The sequence below is a fragment of the Oryctolagus cuniculus genome, chromosome 6 (genome assembly GCF_964237555.1).
Source record: "Oryctolagus cuniculus chromosome 6, mOryCun1.1, whole genome shotgun sequence".
NCBI lineage: Eukaryota > Metazoa > Chordata > Mammalia > Lagomorpha > Leporidae > Oryctolagus > Oryctolagus cuniculus.
In genome coordinates, this window is record NC_091437.1 from 131,060,984 (window position 1) to 131,082,037 (window position 21,054).

The following is a 21,054-nucleotide window of genomic DNA, read 5'->3' on the forward strand; positions in this document are numbered from 1 at the left end:
TCACATGTGCAGGTTTAGGAGCATAGTGATGCTTCCTACGCTACCCTTCCTTCTGCCCATGTTCCCTCCCTCCTTCCTCATTCATTTCTTATTCTTTCTTTTAATTTTTACAATGACATACTTTCACTTTCTTTTATAGTCATAAGCTTAACCCTTTGCTAAGAATTCAACAAATAGTAAGAAGAAAAAAAAACTGATCCTGAACAATAGAAAAAAACTATTTCTGAACAATAGAGAAAGGGCTGTAAACAATAATAAAATTTCTCAAAATGTTGATTTTGCTCATATATATTATATTTTTGTACTCTATTAGTTACCACAGATCAGACAACACCTATGATATTTGTCTTTGGCAACTGGCTTATTTCACTAAGTATAATGGTTTCCAATTGCATCTATTTTGTTGCAAAAAAAAAAAAAAAACACAGGATTTCATTGTTTTTTTATGGCTGAGTAGTATCCCAAAGTGCATATATACCACAACTTCTTTATCTGATCTTCAGTTGATGGGCATTTGGGTTCATTCCATATCTTAGCTACTGTGAAATTATGAATATAAAGAGAACAGATTTCATGCATTTCATAGGTATAATTATAAACAATAACATACTTCCTTTCCACTCTCCCTCCCTCAATCCCTACCCCTTAATATAACTCTTTCATATGCTGACTTCATTTCCTTTAGGTAAATTCCCAGGAGTGGAATGTCTAGATGAAATGGTAGATCTATTTTCAGATTCCCGATGAATTTCCATACTGTCTACCATAATGGTTTTACTACTTTACATTTCTACCAACAGTGGGACTCTTTATCCTTTTTATCCTCATCTTTGCCAGCATTTGTTATTTTGTGATTTTTTTAGATGATAGCCATTCTAACTTGGATGAGGTGAAACCTCATTGTGGTTTCTATTTGGATTTTCACGATGGCTAGTGATCCTGAACATTTTTTCATGTGTTTATTGGCCATTTGTATTTCATCTTTCAAAAAATACCTGTTCATGTCCTTTGTACATTTATTAAGTAGTTGGTTTATTTTGTTGTTGAGTTTCTTGAGCTTTTTATATAATCTGGATGTGAACCCTTTATCAGATGCACAGCTTGCAAATATTTTCTCGATTCTGTCAATTGCCTATTGACTGTGTTAAGTGTTTCCTTTGCTGTGCAGAAACTTCTTATCTTGATATAGACCCATTTTCTAATTTTGCTTTGATTGCCTGTGCTTCTGGGTCTTAACTAAGATCTAGGCCAATGTCTTACAGTGTTTCTCCTATGTTTTCCTCTCATTTGGATCCTTAATCCATTGTGAGTTGATTTTCGTTTAGTGTGTAATCTAGAGTTCTTGTTTCATATTTCTGCATGCAGAGATCCAATCTCCCCACACCACTTGTTGAAGAGACTGTCCTTTCTCCAGGGAGTGATTTTAGCTTGTTTGTCAAAGACTAGTTGTAGATTCATGGATTAATGTCTGAGGTTTGTATTCTGTCCCATTGATCCACATGGCTGTTTTTGTGCCAGTACCTGGATGCTTTGAGTATAACTGCCCTCTAGTATATCTTAAAATCTTGAATTGTGGTGTCACCAGCTTTGTTATTAATGCTTCCAATGTAGGACATTTGATACTAATGGAAGTTTAAATGTGAAGATGAGATCTTGATAAATTAACTCATGCACTCAGGTGTGTGTATTATTTGTGTATGAATAGATAAGGATATACATAAATGTTAACATGTGTGTGCTTTGATTGGAAGGTATATTTCCTTTTTTATTTTTCATTAATTTTTTAAAAAGATTTATTTATTTTACTTGAAAGTCAGAGTTACACAGAGAAGGAGAGACAGAGAGAGACAGAGAGAGAGACAGAGAGAGAGAGGTCTTCCATCCGCTGGTTCACTCCCCAGTTGGCTGCAACAGCTGGAGCTGCACTGATCAGGAGCCAGGAGCTTCTTCTGGGTCTCTCACATTAGAGCAGGGGCCCAAGGGCTTCGGCCAACTTCTACTGCTTTTCCAGGCCATAACAGAGAACTGGATCAGAAGTGGAGCAGCTGGGACTCAAACTGTGCTCATGTGGGATGCCAGCACTGCAGGCAGTGGCTTTACCTGCTGTACCACAGCAGCGGCCCGTGGAAGGTATATTTCCAACCTCCATCACTTAAGATGCCTAGATGTCATTGGTCACCTCAGTAGCAATAAAACATGTAACTGTAGATTTCCATTCTAGAAAATTAAAGCAACCAAGTTGGCCTTATACATGAAAAAGATTCAATGGTATGTGGGACCAGGGTTTGAATCTCTAACAGAAAGTAAAAGACTCTTGGAAATGTTACTTATGTCTAGCTTGACTGGAATGAATACAAGATCAGTCTGCAATATGTTGTGATTTCAAAAGTAAGAAAAATGCCAAAAAATATGGTGATGTGTGAAGGGATATAGAAGACAGCCCCAAAGAGCTTCTAATGGCAAAAGCTGGAAAAGATGAGCAAGAAAATAGTTGATGTTAGGATTGGATCATAACCCATAGGATTCAGTAAATATCCATGAATCCAAAATGCTATACACAAATCATGGAATAAACAAATGTGAGGGAAGGATGACACCTCAGTATATTAGCATATTGATTAATCAATGTAGAAGGAATGTGGGAAATAGAAAATCATTACTACACCTTAGAAATAACTGTTGTAGGCAAGATGCAAAAGCTACTGGGCAGAAGCTTGAGGAAAAAGTTTGTATTTGGCATAGTCCCAAGGGGCTTTCTTAAAGCTATTTATTAATTACAAATGGAAAATAATTACTGTATATTGAGCAAACCTGTCAGGTACCACCTCTGGTAAGTTATCATTGTTATTATTAGAGCAAGACATCAGTGCCATATCTCTCATGATACTGTGTGGTGAGAAAGGCACATGTGAGTTCTGTGGTGCTCTTGCCAAAACACATGCCTCTAACTCATCCATGAGAAACATCTGCAAAAATACACTGACAGTCATCCACAAAGTTATGAACCAGTAATCTCAGAAAGTGCTAAATTCACGAAAAATCAGGAAAAAGGGGGGCTGGTGCTGTGTCACATTGGGTTAAGCCATCCACAGTGCCAGCCTCCCATATTGGCACTGGTTTGAGTCCAGCTGCTCTATTTCTGATCCAGTTCCCTACCAATGCATCTGGGGAAACAGTAGAGGATGGCCTGAATCTGACCTCTGCACCCATGTGGGAGGTCCAGAAGAAGTTCCTGGCTCCTGGCTTTGGCCTGGCCCAGTCCTTGCTGTTGCAGTCATCTGGGAAGTGAGCCAGCAGATAGAAGATCTGTCTTTCTCTCCTCTCTCTCTCTCTCTCTCTCTAACTCTGCCTTTCAAATAAATAAATAAAATCTTTAAAAAATAAAACAGGGAAAATGAAGGAATGACCACTAACTGGAGGAGACTAGAGCCACATGAAAACTAAATGCAATGTAGATTATATCCTCAAACCGAAAAACTGGTGACATCCGACTGTTCTCTATACTGAGAATTTTCTTAATTAGTATAATTGTAATGCATTTTCATAAGATGCTAACATGAGGGCAAATTTGAGTTCTCTTTATGCTATTTTAGAAACTTTCCTACATGTCTAAAATTATTTAAAAAAAAAAAAGTCCTGGTCTGATCCAATATTAAATCTTCAACCTGTCATGAAGTTGAATACCTCTCTTCTGTACCTCTCCCAATCCCATTCCAGTGTGCAGCCTTTGGCTTATCCAGAGCTTCAACAGGACAGTAGTGTGGTGGAATGAGAAGGTGAAATGTGGAATGAGAAGGCCATGCCAAGATGGCCGCTGGCAACAGAAACTGCCTGGCAACAGGCTGTGATTGGATGGTTTCGGAAACCACATGACAGTGGAGCCTGCCTGGCAACAGGCTGTGATTAGATGGCTTCGGAAACTGCCTGGCAAGAGGGTGTGATTGGTTAGGGCACAGATCACCCCTTGACCAAATTGGCTGCCTTGGTTATATAAACTGCTGTAGCATCTGAAATAAATGAGTCTGAGGCTGCTTGCCTCTGGCTTGCTTTCACCGGACTCTAGGGGTCTGTGTGGTGACTCCACGCCTCTTGCCTCCACCACACTCTTCCTCTCAGAAACGAATCCACAGCAACGCAGGAGAAGAGGTGAATCTCTGAACAGCCCTTATTTGATGGATGTAGTGGTGATATGGCCTTACTGCCATGTGCTTGTGGCAGATATCCACAGATCATTTTCTTTTAGCTTTTTGTCCTTAACTATTGTGTAAAAATTCCCTTTCCTGGGGAACTCGTTTTTTGGCATGTTTAGATACATGGATATAATCATTTAGGACCATTAACCCAAGCTACTGCCTCTGACAATCCATCTCCAGCTTGTTCTTTGGGAGATACCATTTTTTAAACTTTTATTTAATAAATATTAATTTCCAAAGTACAGCTTTTGGATTACAGTGCCCCCCCCATAACTTCCCTCCCACCCGCAACCCTCCCATCTTCTGCTCCCTCTCCCATTCCATTCACATGAAGATTCATTTTCAATTCTCTTTTTATACAGAAGATCAATTTAGTATATATTAAGTAAGGATTTCAACAGTTTGTACCCACACAGAAACACGAAGTGTAAAGTATTGTTTGAATACTAGTTATACCATTGATTCACTAGTACAACACATTAAAGACAGAGATCCTACATGGGAATAAGTGCACAATGACTCCTGTTGACTTAACAATTGACACTCTTGTTTATGGGGTCGGTAATCACCCTAGGCTCTTGTCATGGGTTGCCAAGGCTATGGAAGCCTTTTGAGTTCGCCGACTTCGATCTTATTCCGACAGGGTCATAGTCAAAGTGGAAGTTCTCTCCTCCCTTCAGAGAAAGGTACCTCCTTCTTTGATGGCCAGTTCTTTCCGCTGGGATCTCACTCGCAGAGATCTTTCATATAGGTGTTTTTTTTGTTTTTTTTTTGTTTTTGTTTTTGTTTTTTTTGGCCAGAGTGTCTTGGCTTTCCATGCCTGAAATACTCTCATGGGCTCTTCAGCCAGATCCGAATGCCTTAAGGGCTGATTTTGAGGCCAGAGTGCTGTTTAGGACATCCACCATTCTATGAATTTGCTGAGTATCTCGCTTCCCGTGTTGGATCATTCTCTCCTTTTTAATTCTATCAGTTAGTATTAGCAGACACTAGTCTTGTTTATGTGATCCCTTTGACTCTTAATCCTATCATCATGATCAATTATGAACTGAAACTGTTCTCTTTGACTAGTGAGATGGCATTGGTACATACCACCTTGATGGGGTTGAATTGGAATCCCCTGGCACATTTCTAACTCTACCGTTTGGGGCAAGTTCGATTGAGCATGTCCCAAACTGTACAGGGAGATACCATTTTGTAAGACCAGAAAGATGTCATCAGGATTACGTCTAGAGGACCAGCCCTAAATAATAAAAGAGTATCTCTTTTCTTTTTCAAAATATATTTATTTGAGATGCAGAGAGAAAGAGGAAGAGGAAGAGAGGGAGAATTAGAGAGGGACAATTATAGAGGGAGAGCGAGAGAGAGAACATATCTGCTGGCACACTCTCCAACTACCTACAATGACTGCACTATGCTGAGGCTGAAGCCAGGAGCCAGGAACCCAATCCAGGTCTCCCGGTTTCTTGGACTATCATTACTGCCTCATAGGGCCTGCACTGGCAGGAAGCTGGACACAGGCATCAGAGCCAGAAATCAAATTAGGCACTGTGATACAGGATTCAGACATCTAAATTGCTAGGCTAACTGCCTGCTCCCCAAAGTGCTTCATTTCTTCTGCATCTTATCACTAAAGAAACAAAACACATTTGAAAATTCGTAAGAGATTGTAAATGAAAATTTGCTAATAGTATTTTAATTGAGATTGTATTTGTGTATTGTGTTATTTTCAGGGCCTCATTTTAATTAGCATAAAGAGTACTTACATGTACTTACATTCTTGGCCCTGGAGCTTCTTAAGCCAGTTTCTGATTTGGTACTTGAGTTGTCAGGAGCATCACCTGCAGACATATAGCCAAAGAGCCTGCTGCTTTCTGTGTTCCTCAGATACCCTGAGGACACACATCTTTGCCCAGAGGTCCTGCACCCCTCATGGAGCTACGCCTAACTGCACTGTTTCTCAAACATGCATGCTCAGAGCTCCTTGCTTGATGCATTGCATCAAGGGATCCTTTGTGTACTTTTAACTGTCTTTTTCAAAAAGTAAAAATAACATAAACAATATTAAAATGTACAATTTTTTATCAGAGGAAATAACACACATTTCTAAAGTCCAGTGTGAACATTTTCATTGTCAGAGTTTTAATACCAGTCTGGGTTTAGACACAATCATATTGTTAAGTGGTTGTAATAATTGGTGCAGAAGAAATTCTATAGTATTTCTTTTCATTTATCCAACCATAAATATTTTCTATATGCTGCCAGGCTTCATGATTATAATTTTAATAGCTGTGTAATATTCCTTCTATTGGATATAGCATAATACACTAAACGGTGTTCTCTGTGTTTGTCATTGAGGTTGCTTTAATTAATTTTATTATAAATAATAACTGCAATAAAATTTACCATTCATGGGCAGATTTTATTCTTTGGGGTAATTCCCTCAATATACATTTCCTTCTTCCCAAAATCTCTGAGCTACAATTCTCTGGATAGACTGCCACATCCTTAACACGTAATTAATTCAGAAAACACTTATTGAATGAATCCTATTTGGCTACATTTCTGGAAATGAAATGATGCACAGACCTTGCAAGGAACTTATAACATGCTGAGGAAGACAGAATCATGAGAGACTTTTGTATCATGGTTGATTTTAAAAAGCACAATATATTTTGGAAAAGAAACACCAAATAGGGATGGCACCTGACTGAGAATTAATCAATCAAGGATGGTTCCTTCAGGACCAGAATTTCAAGACGTGAAGAAGATGGGAGCACAAAGAGGTAAAAATGTGGGCCGGCGCCGCAGCTCACTAGGCTAATCCTCTGCCTGTGGCGCGGGCACACGGGGTTCTAGTCCTTGGTTGGGGCACTGGATTCTGTCCCGGTTGCTCCTCTTCCAGTCCAGCTCTCTGCTGTGGCCCGGGAAGGCAGTGAAGGATGGCCCAAGTGCTTGGGCCCTCCTCCTGCATGGGAGACCAGGAGGAAGCACCTGGCTCCTGGCTTTGGAGCGGCGCAGCGCGTCAGCTGTAGCAGCCATTGTGGGGTGAACCAACGGAAAAAGAAGACCTTTCTCTCTGTCTCTCTCTCACACTGTCTAACTCTGCCTGTCAAAAAAAAAAAAAAAAAAGTGGTAAAAATGTGGGAGATTAAGACAGGGCTCTCTAAGCCGAAGGGACAAGGTGAAGAAAGGGATGGAGGAGAGAAATAGTACATAAATGGTTCAACGTAAATCTGGGAGCTGACCCACAATGGATGAAACAGCTGAAGTACTGGCGATTATAAAAGAGAATGCCAACAAGATCACATGGGGCAAAGGAAGTTGTATTCCTGTAAAGTTGCATGATCTGATACAGTGACTTTAGCCAATGTGGTTATTAAATTAATTAAAATAAATAAAATTCAAATTTCAGTTTATCAGGCCCAGTGGCTAAATCCTAAGAGCACTGTAGCTACTTTGGCTTGTGGCAATGTTGTAGAACATTACCACCACTGCACAAAGTTCTATAGTGGATAGTACCACTATCAACAAAGGGAATTCTTGTTAAAACAGAAGTTTGTTACAATGCTCTGTTTTGATTTTCTTATCCTTGGTGATGCGAAAAATAGCAGGTTTGAAAAATGCAAATATTCATCTGTAGTTGTATAACTTCCTGAAAAATTGGCTACATTTTAGTTTTGCTCAATGTTGCTTTCCTAAGAAAGATACCACAAGGCAGTGAGAGAAAAAAATCTGTTTCACAAGGAAAGCAAACTTGGTGCTGTCGATGATAGGAGTGAGAAGCAAAGATATAGTAAGAGACAGAGGTGTGGTCAAAGGAGGATGGATAAAGGCGCACATTGAGTCTGATCAGAAGATGCTTAGACACTTGACCCAGTCATTCTCCATCTCAACATAAACGTCAGGAACAGACCCAGCATGGCCCAGTGGCCTCTCCCATCTTGGTGACTTGCAGTGGGAATTATGGGTCCTGAAAGTCTTCATTTGTGTGCTACAGACGGAGACTGAAATGTGATGAGGAAAAATTCCATGACTTCAGTGTCCATTCTCTAAACCTGCTTTTTTTTTTATTTTATCAAATGTTCATAGAATTTCAATGTGAAAAAATTTTGCATACATATGTTATTAAAGTCACATAGGGTGTAAGGTGGGTCACAAAGAAGAATAAGAATGCTGTGAGTCACTCCTCCAAACAAAACTAACCATACGAATTTCCAATTCCCTCAGTGCATTTTTGCAGGAAGGAATACACACGACGATTCCATCTTGAACTTGATTACTCAAATATAGTCAAAACTCAGATCAAATGAGTTTACCTTAGCTGACCAGCCAAGGAATTCACTCTGATAGCCCAAACCTGAGGCCTTAGGGGAGCTGATTGAGGACCCATTCACCTGCATTCGGTGACCATCATCACAGACTTCTTGGGTGTCTGCCCAGATCCAGCATGAAGTAAAAAATATCCCAAGTCTTACAACAAAAGAGAGGCTCTGACTTAGAAATATGCTTTTGACCTTATTTCTATAGTAAGATAGAAAAAAAAAATCAAGTTTGAGAGATAGTGACACTTATTTTGGCAAGACAGCAAGAAAAATCTAGAAAGCATAAGCTGTGTGGTTCAAGTAGAAAAGACATTAAACAGCAAACCATAGTATCAGGAACAATCATACTGAACAAAAGATACAGTATGTCTGGGCATTCTGAAGCTACAATGTAATCCATAGTGGTAAAAGCTGAAATACTATGCTCAGTTCTTGCTAGAGATGAGGGGCACCATACCTGTCTCCCCCAAACAAAATCAATTGACTATGTAATCACACTTGAACATTTGCATTTTCTCTCTCACGACAAAGCAACCACTACAGATACACAAAATGCTTATTTGTTAATGTAGTAGTTTCCCTGGCTCTTCCAATTTGCAGTGTACATGACTTCATAGACTGCAAATGTGGGGAAAGTTACACAAACTGGAAAAAGACTATTTCAAGTTTCAAAATCTGCTCTTAGATTACTTATAGGACACTCAGATCATTTTACTTCTCAGTAAGATGGTGCACTGTCATTTGACCAATAGACTATCTCAGCATAGCAACCGACATTGCCAAGTACCAAGTTTTGGGACCAGAGATGAAACTTTTAAAAGCATTATATTTCTTAATGGTTGAATAAGGTCATTAAAAATGTGTGTGCTCACATTCTGCTGAAGTCCCCATTGTGGTCTCCGCACCTAACAACATCTAACAGGCATCCTAGAATCACATCAGGTTAAATGATGGTATATTATAAAAAGGAACCAATTACTTCAACCAAAATTATTCAGTGTCAAAAGTCTTAGGAATGACTAACATTAAATCTTGACTCTGTAACTGTATAAATATTGTCCTAATGTGACCACCACTAGTTTTTCAGAAACAAACACACTGTATCTGTTCAATGATGTATACAGACTACCTAGATGTCTCACTGGACTTAATTACAGATCACTTACAGTAAGAGATTTTTAATATAAAGTGTAGCATGGCATAAAGTTATTTTAGCTTTTGCACATCTGCTAATGGATAAGTTGCAACATTACAGTAAGCTAGGTGCATCAATATCAGTCTCATCATCCTCTTCGTCAGACTTCAGAGTTTCAACTTTTGGTACACCGCCAGTATTCAAAAACACCATCTCCAATATTTTTATCATCTTCATCATCTTCACCACCAGAACATTCTTCCTCTACCTGATCTAACCATTTAAATTGGTTCTGCTTTGATACAATTCTCTCTCTCTTTTTAAAAAATATTTATTTATTTATTTGAAAGTCAGAGTTACAGAGAGAGGAGAGGCAGAGAGAGTCTTCCATCCGCTGGTTCACTCCCCAATTGGCCACAATGATCTGAGCTGCGCCAATCTGAAGCCAAGAACCAGGAGCCTCCTCTGGGTCTCCCACCTGGGTGCAGGGGCCCAAGGACTGGGCCATTTTTCACTGCTTTCCCAGGCCATAGCAGAGAGCTGGATTAAAAGTGGAGCAGCTGGGTCTCAAATCGGCGCCCATATGGGATGCCAGCACTTCAGGCCACAGGGCATTAACCTGCTGTGCCACAGCGCTGGCCCCAATACAATTTTCTTTAACAAGTTCTTTTGAGAAATATTTCTTAGAAGCCTTTTCCAACCAGCTGATGATGATCTCTTATTCCAAATGGTTGGTATCCTATATCTCCTTCAAGGTATTTGGAATCTTGGAGATGGGCAGAGCTTAATGAATTGCTATGAAATACTCCAAACCATAAAGAATGTACTGTTGAACTTTTTTGTTGTGACAAAATCTTAAGAAATGGCATTTGTATTTCTTAATTTGTTCTCTAATCTTCTCATTAAAGATAACTTAATACAAGAGGACACAATGATTTCCTGTCAAATGAATCAATAACACTCTGTTCTCTCTTTATATTAACAAAATCAAACAGGATATTGACCCATTCTTCAATAGTTTTCTCCAAATCATCACTGAGTGTTATAACTTTTGCAGTCACTGCTTTCATCCATTCTGTGCCGTTGAGCTTCCCCAGTCGAATCTTCCTCTTCCACAAGCATCCTCTTCCTCTTTGTCTGCAGCATGTGGAGGGGGCTGGTACATTTGGTGGTGGGATGTTTCACTGATGCAGATGGAGCCATTTTTCTTGTCTTTGCCCTTCCTATTTTTCCTTTCCTTTTTTTTTTTTTCTGTGCCACTGTCACTATTCTCAGGTGGGTTTTTAAAAATGAATATGTAAAGTTTATGATGTGGGTCAAGCATGCCTCAAAAGCAACCAGATTTACAAGAATTACCTATCACTTTCCTCTTTGGAATGACATGCATATCTGCTTCAGGATTCTCACACTCAGGACAGAAAACACATTTTTTAATGAATGCATCCAACATATCTTGCAGCTTATTCACCTCATGAGATACATTGATGGTGCAATGGACATTCTTCCCATCAAACTGGGACTGTGCTCCTAGCTCCCAACCAAAATAATTGGTGGAGTACATTAAAGGCCAGTTAGGCACCTTTGCAATCTCAACCATGCTGACTATAACCTGCATTGATTTCATTTCTTTTGCCTTCAGCTTTGGCAATCAGCCATCGTGCCTTGTCTGATATGCTGTAGTTGACATTGACAGACATTTTGGCTTTTCCATTGCTTTCATCAATAAAATGAAGAGATTGTTGCAACTATTTGGTATCTTCTGTCTGGAGAAGGAGGAATGGTATAGACTGTAAGAGTTCTTGGTCTCTGACATGAAACATTTTCACCGTGGAGGCTGTAAGATTCTTGCTTGTTGTCGCTCCCCCTCTTCGCGGAGGAACAACACAGGACCCTGTGCTGTTCTTTTGTCTGCTCGGCCCTTCCCGGGTTTGCTGCTGGTTCTTCCCGGGTTGGCTACCGTCCCTTCCACCTCCGTGGAAGGGCGGTTCCCCCTGCCACTTTCCCCACTTCCGAGGGGGAGTGGCACACCGCCGGCCGGCTCTCTCGGGGGCTGCTCAGATGTTCCTCAGGTGTTCCTCTTAGATGTTCCCGGTGCATGTTGTCTCTCTCCTCCTTTATAGTCCTCTTCCACCAATCCCAACTCTGCTACCCACACGCCGAGTACGCTGCTCTCCTCCAATCAGGAGCAGGATCAGCTCCTGCAGGTCATCACTCAAGTTGGCAAGAGACAGCTGCGTAGAAGCTGTTTACTCCTCTCCCAGCGCCATATTGTGGGAGAGCAGATGCACAGAATAAGTCTTAATTCCAGTAATTTAGTCTAGTCCGAGTTGCTCCCCACACTTGTGTGCTGTGAGTCCACAGTATAGGTACCAATGGCTGCTCAGTAGCTCCCTGATGCTCTTGCTTTTACACCTGCTTTCAATGAGCTTCTGTCTCCGGCCCCTAGAACTTGGGTGCTTAATTCAATGTGAATGACATAAAAAGGAGGGAGTAAGTGGTTTCTGCTTTTGGAGTAGAAGGTAATCCTGTTCATGAGATGGAAATATAAGGCAAACTAAGAAAACCATGGCCACAGATCCTTAAGCTTGATGTAGCAAAAGTAAACCCTGATATATAACAAAGGAAATTTGCACTTTAAGAGGGCCCAGACTTAGAGGCAAGGAAAATATTCTACTGAATTTTTATGTGGTTTGAGAAGTCTTTTTCTCTCCCCTTTTAAAAATAACCAATAGATATGTTTCAAGTAAAATTTTTCAAGCAAATTTTTAAATTTTACTTTTTAAACTTTATTCTTATTAATTTATTTTAAAGACAGCTTAATGAATTGTCATGAAATGAGCATGGCCATTTGGTCAGCGTCCATGTTAAGAACAGAATATTGCCAGCATCCCAGAATTCTCTCCACGTGTCTCCTTGCAGTTGCTATTCCTTAGGGATAACCATTGCCTTAACTTTTCACAATGCAGTTTTTGACTGTTTTTAATTTCATATAAAGAGTGAAATATGTGCTCTTTTGCATCTGATTTCTTTCACTTAGTATCATGTTAGCTAATAGCATATATTTCCCCAGTTTTTAAATTAACAGGAAAATGTGCAAAATGCATGCAAAATTTAAAGTTAAATTCTAAAATAAAAGCCAAATTCCCTCACACCCGTTTTGGAGTGGATTTTTTTTACCAGGACCTCAGAGATTACCTTTGAGCCTTTCTTTTGCTGTAACTTCCATCTCTCTCGATCCAGGTAACTGCTTGTGTTCTGCACACCTCCTAGGTCTTATTGCTAAGCAATGTCTAGTTTATCTTGTAAAACTGAGTGACCCCAGCAAGCCTAGGTGTGCAAGGAGAGGACAATACTGGCAGTATGGATGAGGATGCAGATGGGTTCAACAGGAGGCTGGGTCTTGCTTGGTCTCCACAAGGTTTACAAGAGCCCTGCTGGGAAGTCTGGGGGCCCTTGCCGTCAGGGCAGGTGGCAGAGCAGTGTGTGGGCCAGGGAGAAGCTGAGCGAAAGGAACATGCCCAGATGAGCTGTTTAGGTGTCTCTTCTTCCTGTCAACCGGGCCTGGTTACCAATCCCAGGTGGAAGCTAGACCACGTGACCTCTGGAGCGTGTTCTGCTGACCAGCAGCAGTGTGTGAAGGATATAGCAGACGCTTTCCGGGCATTGACAGGATGTGCTGTGCACAGGTAGGGTCCTCAGCCAGCCAAGTTGAGCCCCTGCACCAGGTCCCATTTTCAAGTTAACCCTGCAGAGCTGGCAGTGGAGCCTTGTGAGAGCAGCCCTGAGCACGTGGAGCCACACTAGTCCACATCCTCTCTCCCCATCCTGTCTTCTTCCTCCAAGTAAGACTACTCATGGCATTGAAGAAACCATGGAAATTTCTTGGGGAAAGGATAGGTAAGAGTGAAAGGGAACATGCTCTCATTAAAATCAAAAAACAACACTTGATTGAAGCCTTGCATTAAAAGACCCTGGTCTGCAAGGGGACGGAAGCATTCTAAACTCAAAAAAGGCAGGAATGCCAGGCTAAGAGTTAGGTAGGATGCTAAACCCCAACCAACCACTGGTTTTTACTGTTGACTCTGCTTGCTTGCTCTGGAACTAAATAAATAAAGGCAGAATATAGTTGATTATTTCCCCTACTTTTTAGTAAAGACAAAATTCTAAAAATTTCTAAATGGAAATGCATTGTAGGCTATTGGAGAGTAGAGGTAGTCAATGGGAATTTCAGACAGAGGTGGAAAATGATGATAAACTCTGGTCCCCCAGTGCCTGGAGATTCGGGCAAAGGCAGAATTGTCCCTTTGTTTAGTTCTTGTTTTCCTTTAATCCGTGATAACACTCACATGCAAGGTGAGAGATGTAAACACAGAGCCAGAGCGAGCTCTTATAGAATCAGTTCTGTTCATATGCGGAATTCTGCAAAGCACATTCATTTCTAGCGGCACAGCATCAGAGCCAACGTGAGAAGGAAAAGGCAACGCTTGGCTCTTCCAGTTGGAATGTGTATCTAGAGCTTGTTTTCCATTCAGTGCCACAGTCGCAAGGGCCAAAGTGTTTTAGCTAGGTGAACGCACGTCTGGACCTTGGAACACACTCCTGAACTCATCCCAGGTTAAAACAAAAGCAAAATTAAAAAGCATTTTAAAAGTGTTAAGGCAATTTATTCTTCATCTATCACTAGAGAAGTGTGGAATTACTCATACTAGTTTTAAAGAGATTACTTTACCACAGCCTTTGCAAAAGATATTTCATGGGACCAATGGACGATGTTAAAAGTGACCTGAGGAGGTTGTGGTTAGACACTTCCACCAAGTAAGAGGTTGATGGAAGTTAATTGTTGGCTTTTATTAACCGCCTATTGAATTCATAACTAGATATTCATTTTCAGCTGTGGTAGTTGGTAGACTACTATGTGAGGATATTTCAAAACTCATGCAAAAATTGAATGAAAAGATAAGTTTATTTTCGTGCCAATTTTTAAAAATCTATGCAAAATTTTTTCTTAAGTAAGCAATTTCCACGGACCTTTTGGAGACTTTACATGTGCATGGATTTCAAAAACTCCTTGGGCCAAAATAAGCTTACATTTTAATTTCATTTCTCATGGACTTTTTGAGATATCTTCATGTTTCTTGGACAAATGTGAAAATAGTTTATTTCCAGAGGGAAGTAAACATTTTGAACCACAAGAGGGCAGTAGCATTACACTGTGAAAGAAATGCCTTTTTTGAAGCTCAAAATTGGGTTTAACACTAAAATGAGAGAGTAACACCTTAAAAGTATTTCTCCAAATAGTTGTTATTAATTCTTATGGTGTTAAATAAGTAACATCATTTTTAAAGTGCCTGGACTATCGTTTGTTACAAATATGAAACTACTTTGAGATATACATGCAATAAGATAATTTTAGTTAGTACATTAAGATACTTAAAGGGACAAATTCCTCAAAAGCTCTTTACGTTTTTTTAAAAGGTCACTTTGTCAAAATTACTGGAACAATTTTTCCAATAATGCTAAAGGACATAAACAAGTATATTTAGCAGTGGACAGCATTTGTTATGACTTATGATTTTAAAAACTAGATAAAATTAAAAAGAAAATTAGCAAAGATAAAAGTTTAAATGAGTAACTGCAATGTAATATAAAAATAATTATATATTTTTCTGCTGTAGAACCTGTTTTCAATTTTAGGATGCAGTAAAATATCAATAACTTTATCAGCCACTAGGTGGCACTGCCTAGTTAAACAAGGAAATAGAAAAGACAAAAATTGAAGATCTGAGAATTGCCATACATGTCCAATGCACATTTATAAATTCACCATATTTTTAAAGTATACTTTGAGTTGTGTTTCTATGAAGCATACTTTTGAGAAAATGTTACAAAAATCTAGGGGAGGAGAATGCACTTATGTGGGGCACTTTACAGAATTACAAGAACTTCATGAAATTCACTTGTTATAACAGGCACATTGACCTTTTCACAAAACAACAAAACAGCCTGTTCTCACAAAATCTTGGCCTGTGAAAGCTACTTATTTTTATCCAGAAAATTTTTCCATTTGCTAGTCAGGCAATGAAAAGCAATTATGTTTTACTTACTTTCACATCTGTAAAAAGAGAAAATTGTTCCCTAATTCCACAAAGGAGGAGAAATCAAACAAATAACATTCAACCTGTGTGGTCTATAGATTCTATAGTAACTTATGTGTAGAGAAGTTCAAATTTCATCCATATTCACTCATTAGCCAAAAAAAGGTTTCCTTTATATTTGGGGAGATAAATGACTTTACTATGGATATTCTGTACTATCAGGAAAGAGTTAGGAATGTGTTGATCATTTCATTTAAGAAAATGTGTTTCACACTGATTCCTTTATATAGTTGATCAAGTCATACTGACACTGTGAAATATCATGAGTATACACATAGTTATTGGTTTATCATGTATCTTTGTCAAAACACTTACTGCATGAGAAGCAACTTACACTGTGTTTCATATAGATGGTAGAGAGTTTTCATTTCTTTAAGTTTAATCCTTAACACAATCCTTTGAGGTGTTATTACCTCCATTCTCAGCTTGGAAAGAGAAACAGAACTTGAATGCAGTTTTGAATCTGAAAGTCATGTTCTCCCCATCAATGCTGATCATGTCAAGGGGCAGACAGGAGTCTCAGCAAAGCAAGCCTCTTGTGCCTTTGTTGGAGAACGCTAAGTGACCCGAACTTCTTACTTCTGATCCCAGACGGAGCCTCAGATTTCCCAACTCAGCATCCCAGGTTGCCATTACCAATTAGTAACAGCTAGTCACATCAAACCTACTTGCCATTCTAGCATTTTTAGTCACACTGGTCCCATGCAGAAGAAACTCCTCTTTCAAAGTTTATGTAAAGCTCAATAAGCAGTCAGCAGCCATGGGATACAAAATGTTCTTAGATGGTTGAGATATTCTATTTTAATTCATGAAAAAAATCGAGAAACTTTACATTTACTTGTAGGTGCTACCTTAGCAGTGAGGAAACACCTGACTCCTGTCTTAAGACTCGTAAATTCATGGTATAGGATGATAAAGACCTTGAAGTATGTTGTTAACACTTCAATATTTGATTATACAATAAACAGATAGTAACAATAGTTAACAATGATTAAGTCCTGAGCTTTTATTCTCTGCCACCTACTGTCCTGCGTGCATTTCATGTCTTCTCATAGCAACCCTATGAGATACTTATTATTATTATAATACCCATTTTATAAATTAGGAACCTAGGGATTTTGTGACTCTTTTGGGACAATCTTTGGAAGGTCACATCCTTCCTTCATCTTTCACTGGGTTATTTGCTGATCCTGCCTCAATCAAGTTAAAGTAAAAAGCATACCTATGACTCATTTAGCGTTTGTCGGCTACAACCCCACTTTCCCACTTTGCTTTGTGAGGCAGGGTCTGGGACTTCAGGACTCCATTCTGCTATCGATGCCATCCTACTAGGTTCTGCCTACCTACAGGGGCACAAAGGGTGAAGAATAAAGAGGGATTTGCTTCTGTCTGCTTGCAGCTCCTGTGAACATCATGCCCGGGACTTCCTTTCTCTTTATTGGAGCAATCGTCGCTTTTTTTGGCAGCTGCTGAATCCAGTTTTCAGTTTGCTCCGTCTTTATGGGTTTTGCAATGCTTGCAGAAGCAGTCTCATGGTGCCCTCCCTCAGAGACTTCAGCACCAGCTGAGTGCCATTGCCCCTTGCCCTGGAGTCGGAGTTTGAGCTCCGGGGGGGCCGCTCTTCCAAGCTCCGTTGGATCGTTTCAACCACTCTTTGCTCTTCCAGTGCCAGAGGTCATAGCTCTTCCTGCATAAACACTGCTGTGAAAACTTCTGGTGTTGGATTGCCTCACAGTGTCCGATGTTGGAGTCCTAACTGCTGGTATCTCTGCCTGTGATCTTATTTGAGAACAGGGTCTTTGCAGATGACCAAGATGAGGCCATTGTAGTGAGTTCTAATCCAACATATCTGTGCCCTTATGAAAAGGGAAACCCTGGACACAGAGACAGCCAGGCAGACAGGGAGAAGAGCATGTGGAGGTTAGTGTGCTGTGCCTACCAGCCAAGGGGGGGCGGAACAGCGCAGCAAAGCACCAGAAGCTGGGAGAGAGGTGTGGGGCAGATTCTTCCTCCTAGCCTTCCAGAGGAAGAAATGATGCTGAGACCTTGATCTTGGATGTCAAGATTCCAGAACTATTATCAGTTTTTTTGCGAGACAATACATTTCCATGGAAGGCATGCAGTTCTTGGTACTTCGTTGTAGCAGCCCTAGGAAATAAATACAGCTAGTTAAGAACTTGATTTCTACTTAACAATTTTTAAAAAGTAAACTCTCTCTGTTAAAGTAAATGACGTGACTCATTTCTCCTGACTGGGTCTTGAATGCTTTAATGAGTACAGAAAATCCTGGAATCTGTGTTTGCTGTGATAATCATAATGATTATCCCTTTTACATGATATCATGTGATTCTTTAGCAGGAATGAGCCCAACCATAAAAACTTAATGTATCCTGGGTGGGCCCTTCCACTTTTAGCAGCTCTGCAGTAGGCTACGTGGCAGCACTTCAAAAATTCTCCTCACAGAGGCTCACAAATCATCCATTTAAAAACCTAGTCCAGGTTGTTGTCCAAGGTCAAGCTCAAGCTCAAGGTAGCTTGTCTTTGGAATTTACACCCACATCCCAGGAAAAACCAAAACCCTCTCTTCCAAATTCATCTCTGCTGGTCTCCAGCTGTGTCTGAGTTCACAGGAAGGCTGGTCACAGGTGCCCTCTTTTTTTTTGGGTGGGGGACAGGCAGAGTTAGTGAGTTAGTGAGAGAGAGAGAGAGAGACAGAGAAAGGTCTTCCTTTTCCATTGGTTCACCCCCCAAATGGCCGCTATGGCCAGTGCGCTGCACAGATCCAAAGCCAGGACCCGGGTACTTCTCCTGGTCTCCCATGGGGTGCAGGGCCCAAGCACTTGGGCCATCCTCCACTGCACTCCCTGGCCACAGCAGAGAGCTGGCCTGGAAGAGGGGCAACTGGGACAGAGTCTGGCGCCCCGACTGGGACTAGAACCCGGTGTGCCGGCGCTGCAGGTGGAGGATTAGCCAAGTGAGCTGAGGTGCCGGCCAGAGGTGCCCTCTTAGAAAGGCTTCATTCTCCAGGTAATCTAAATCCTTTCTGGTAATTTCTGTCATTCCTTACCAAGAGTCTATTTACTCCATGCTAATTTAATCATTTGGTTTCCAATGTAATTTACAGGTCCTTATAATTAGCTTTAATTTTTTAATCTTCATCTTACAGTGAGAGCTAGAATTTCAAAGTTCCTCCAAATTGGTGGCACTTTAATTTTTCTTGCTGACCTAATTTTCCCTTCTATTAAAAATTAACTTTTAGTAACTAGGATTTTTCAGAAAGCCCTTAGTATAAGATTTTCATTCATGACACACCTTAATCCCTTCTCATTACTAATCAAAATCTGGTTTGAAGATTAGACACACATTTTCAACAATATTGTGAAGTGTTGTGTCATGTATAATTTTAACTATTTCTGGTCTTTGCAATTATACGATTCTAAAATAATAACCAGATACTAAAAAGCTTCTTGGACTGGGGATTGGCATAGTGGTTAAGATGCCCTTGGGGCACCTGCATCCCCTATCAGAGCGCTTGGGTTCAACTCCTGGCTCTGCTTTGCATTCCAGCTCCCTGTTAAGGCCTGCTCAGGCAGCCAGTGGTCATTCAAGGGTTGGATCCCTGCCACCCATGTGGGAGACGTAGATTGAGTTCCTGGCTCCTGGCTTTGGCCGGACCCAGCAGGCTTTTGTGGTCATTTGAAGAGTGAATGAGTGGATGGGAAATCTGTCTTTCTGACTGACAGATATGGACATGATCTCTCTGTCTCTCTTTCTATTTTGGCCTTTCATATGAATAAAATAAAAGGCTGCTTGGACAACACTGTCACATCATTCATGCAAACTCTCGTAATTAGCCAGTTTGAATGGATCTAAAAATAGTGTGAGTTGATTTGGGAGGATTGATTGCAGGGGAGTAATGTTCATCACATCAGGAAGGAATTATAAACATTTCCCAGGTGGCACAAATTGTCACCATCCTCCACTAAGCAGAACAACCACATTTTCAAGGCCAGCAAGGTTATTTTTTTTCTGCCAGAATTCTTCCCATACTGGCAAGCTACAGAGAGTGATAACAGCTCATGAAGTATAAAAGCTTTACCTAAAGTGGAACTTTGACTTGAAAAACTAGACAATAACCAAAATCTATCACTGTAGAATTCATTGTTTTTAGTCCTAGAAATAATGCCTCTTTGAAAATAGCCAGAATGTCTGTTTTCCTTATGAAAAGGGACACATTGTGCTGGTGTGAGTGTTCACTCGGGGAGAAGTTTACCTAAGCTGCGGCAGGTGAGTAAGCACTAGTGTGAAGAACACCATCAACAGAAGCTGAAATAGGGGTTTTGGTGGTGATATTTGAATGGCCAAAGATTTAAAAGTCCTAATGTATTCTATTTCCTGCCTCCGCTGCCCTATCATGATTCTCTTTGCTCTACGAATATTCTACTTGATGGCTAAATCCCTCAGACAAGCATAAAATTATGAGCTTCCCTTGATCATGACTTACCTGCTGCCACATATTGGAATGTGATAAGGATAATTCATACAGTAAAAAGAGAATTCCTAAAGTTCAGTCCCTAGATACAAATGGTGATGGTCCAAGTCAGCATATAAAAGACAGTTTTGTATAAAAGAACCAAAACTAAGGGTGGGCATTTGGCAAACTGGTCACGATGCTGCTTGAAATACCCTTATCCATGTTGGATCCTTTAGATACCTGATGTTTATGTTCTAGCTCCACTTTCAATTCCAGCTTCCTGCTAATGTGTACCCTAGGAGGAAGCAGCAATGGCTATCACTGATGTGATAGACCCAGACTGAATTTCTGGCTGCTGGCTTTGGCTGTGTCCAGCCGCAGGTGTTCTGGGTATTTGGAGAGTGACTCAACATTGGAAGAGCACTCTCTGTATCTCTCCATGTCCATCTCTCCCTCCATCACTCTTTCAAATAAATAAAAATTAAGGAAGTAAAATTTTGAAAGAACTGAAACAAGTAGTCCATATAGATGAACAATGTGGAAATATATAAATTCTCCAAGAAGCAACTTATGTCATCTCATTAACATTTCTGTGGAGCCAATGAACATGACCACTACTCTGGCCTGCTGGATGCCTATTCATCTGTTCAGTCACTCACTGATGTAGGAAAAATGCTAAAATTTGTTTCTAGACTTCCTCCATACCAATTTTTCTTTTGCTACTTTTCTCTATTTCACCTATTCTTTTTCTTTTTATCTTTTAGTTCCACGT

General features: G+C 40.2%; 1 pseudogene; it reads right to left on the minus strand.

Annotated features, from left to right (window-relative positions):
* Window positions 1-9,767: 9,767 nt before the first annotated feature.
* On the minus strand, window positions 9,768-11,350 carry LOC100341767 (eukaryotic translation initiation factor 5 pseudogene; annotated as a pseudogene).
* Between the last annotated feature and the right edge of the window lie 9,704 nt (window positions 11,351-21,054).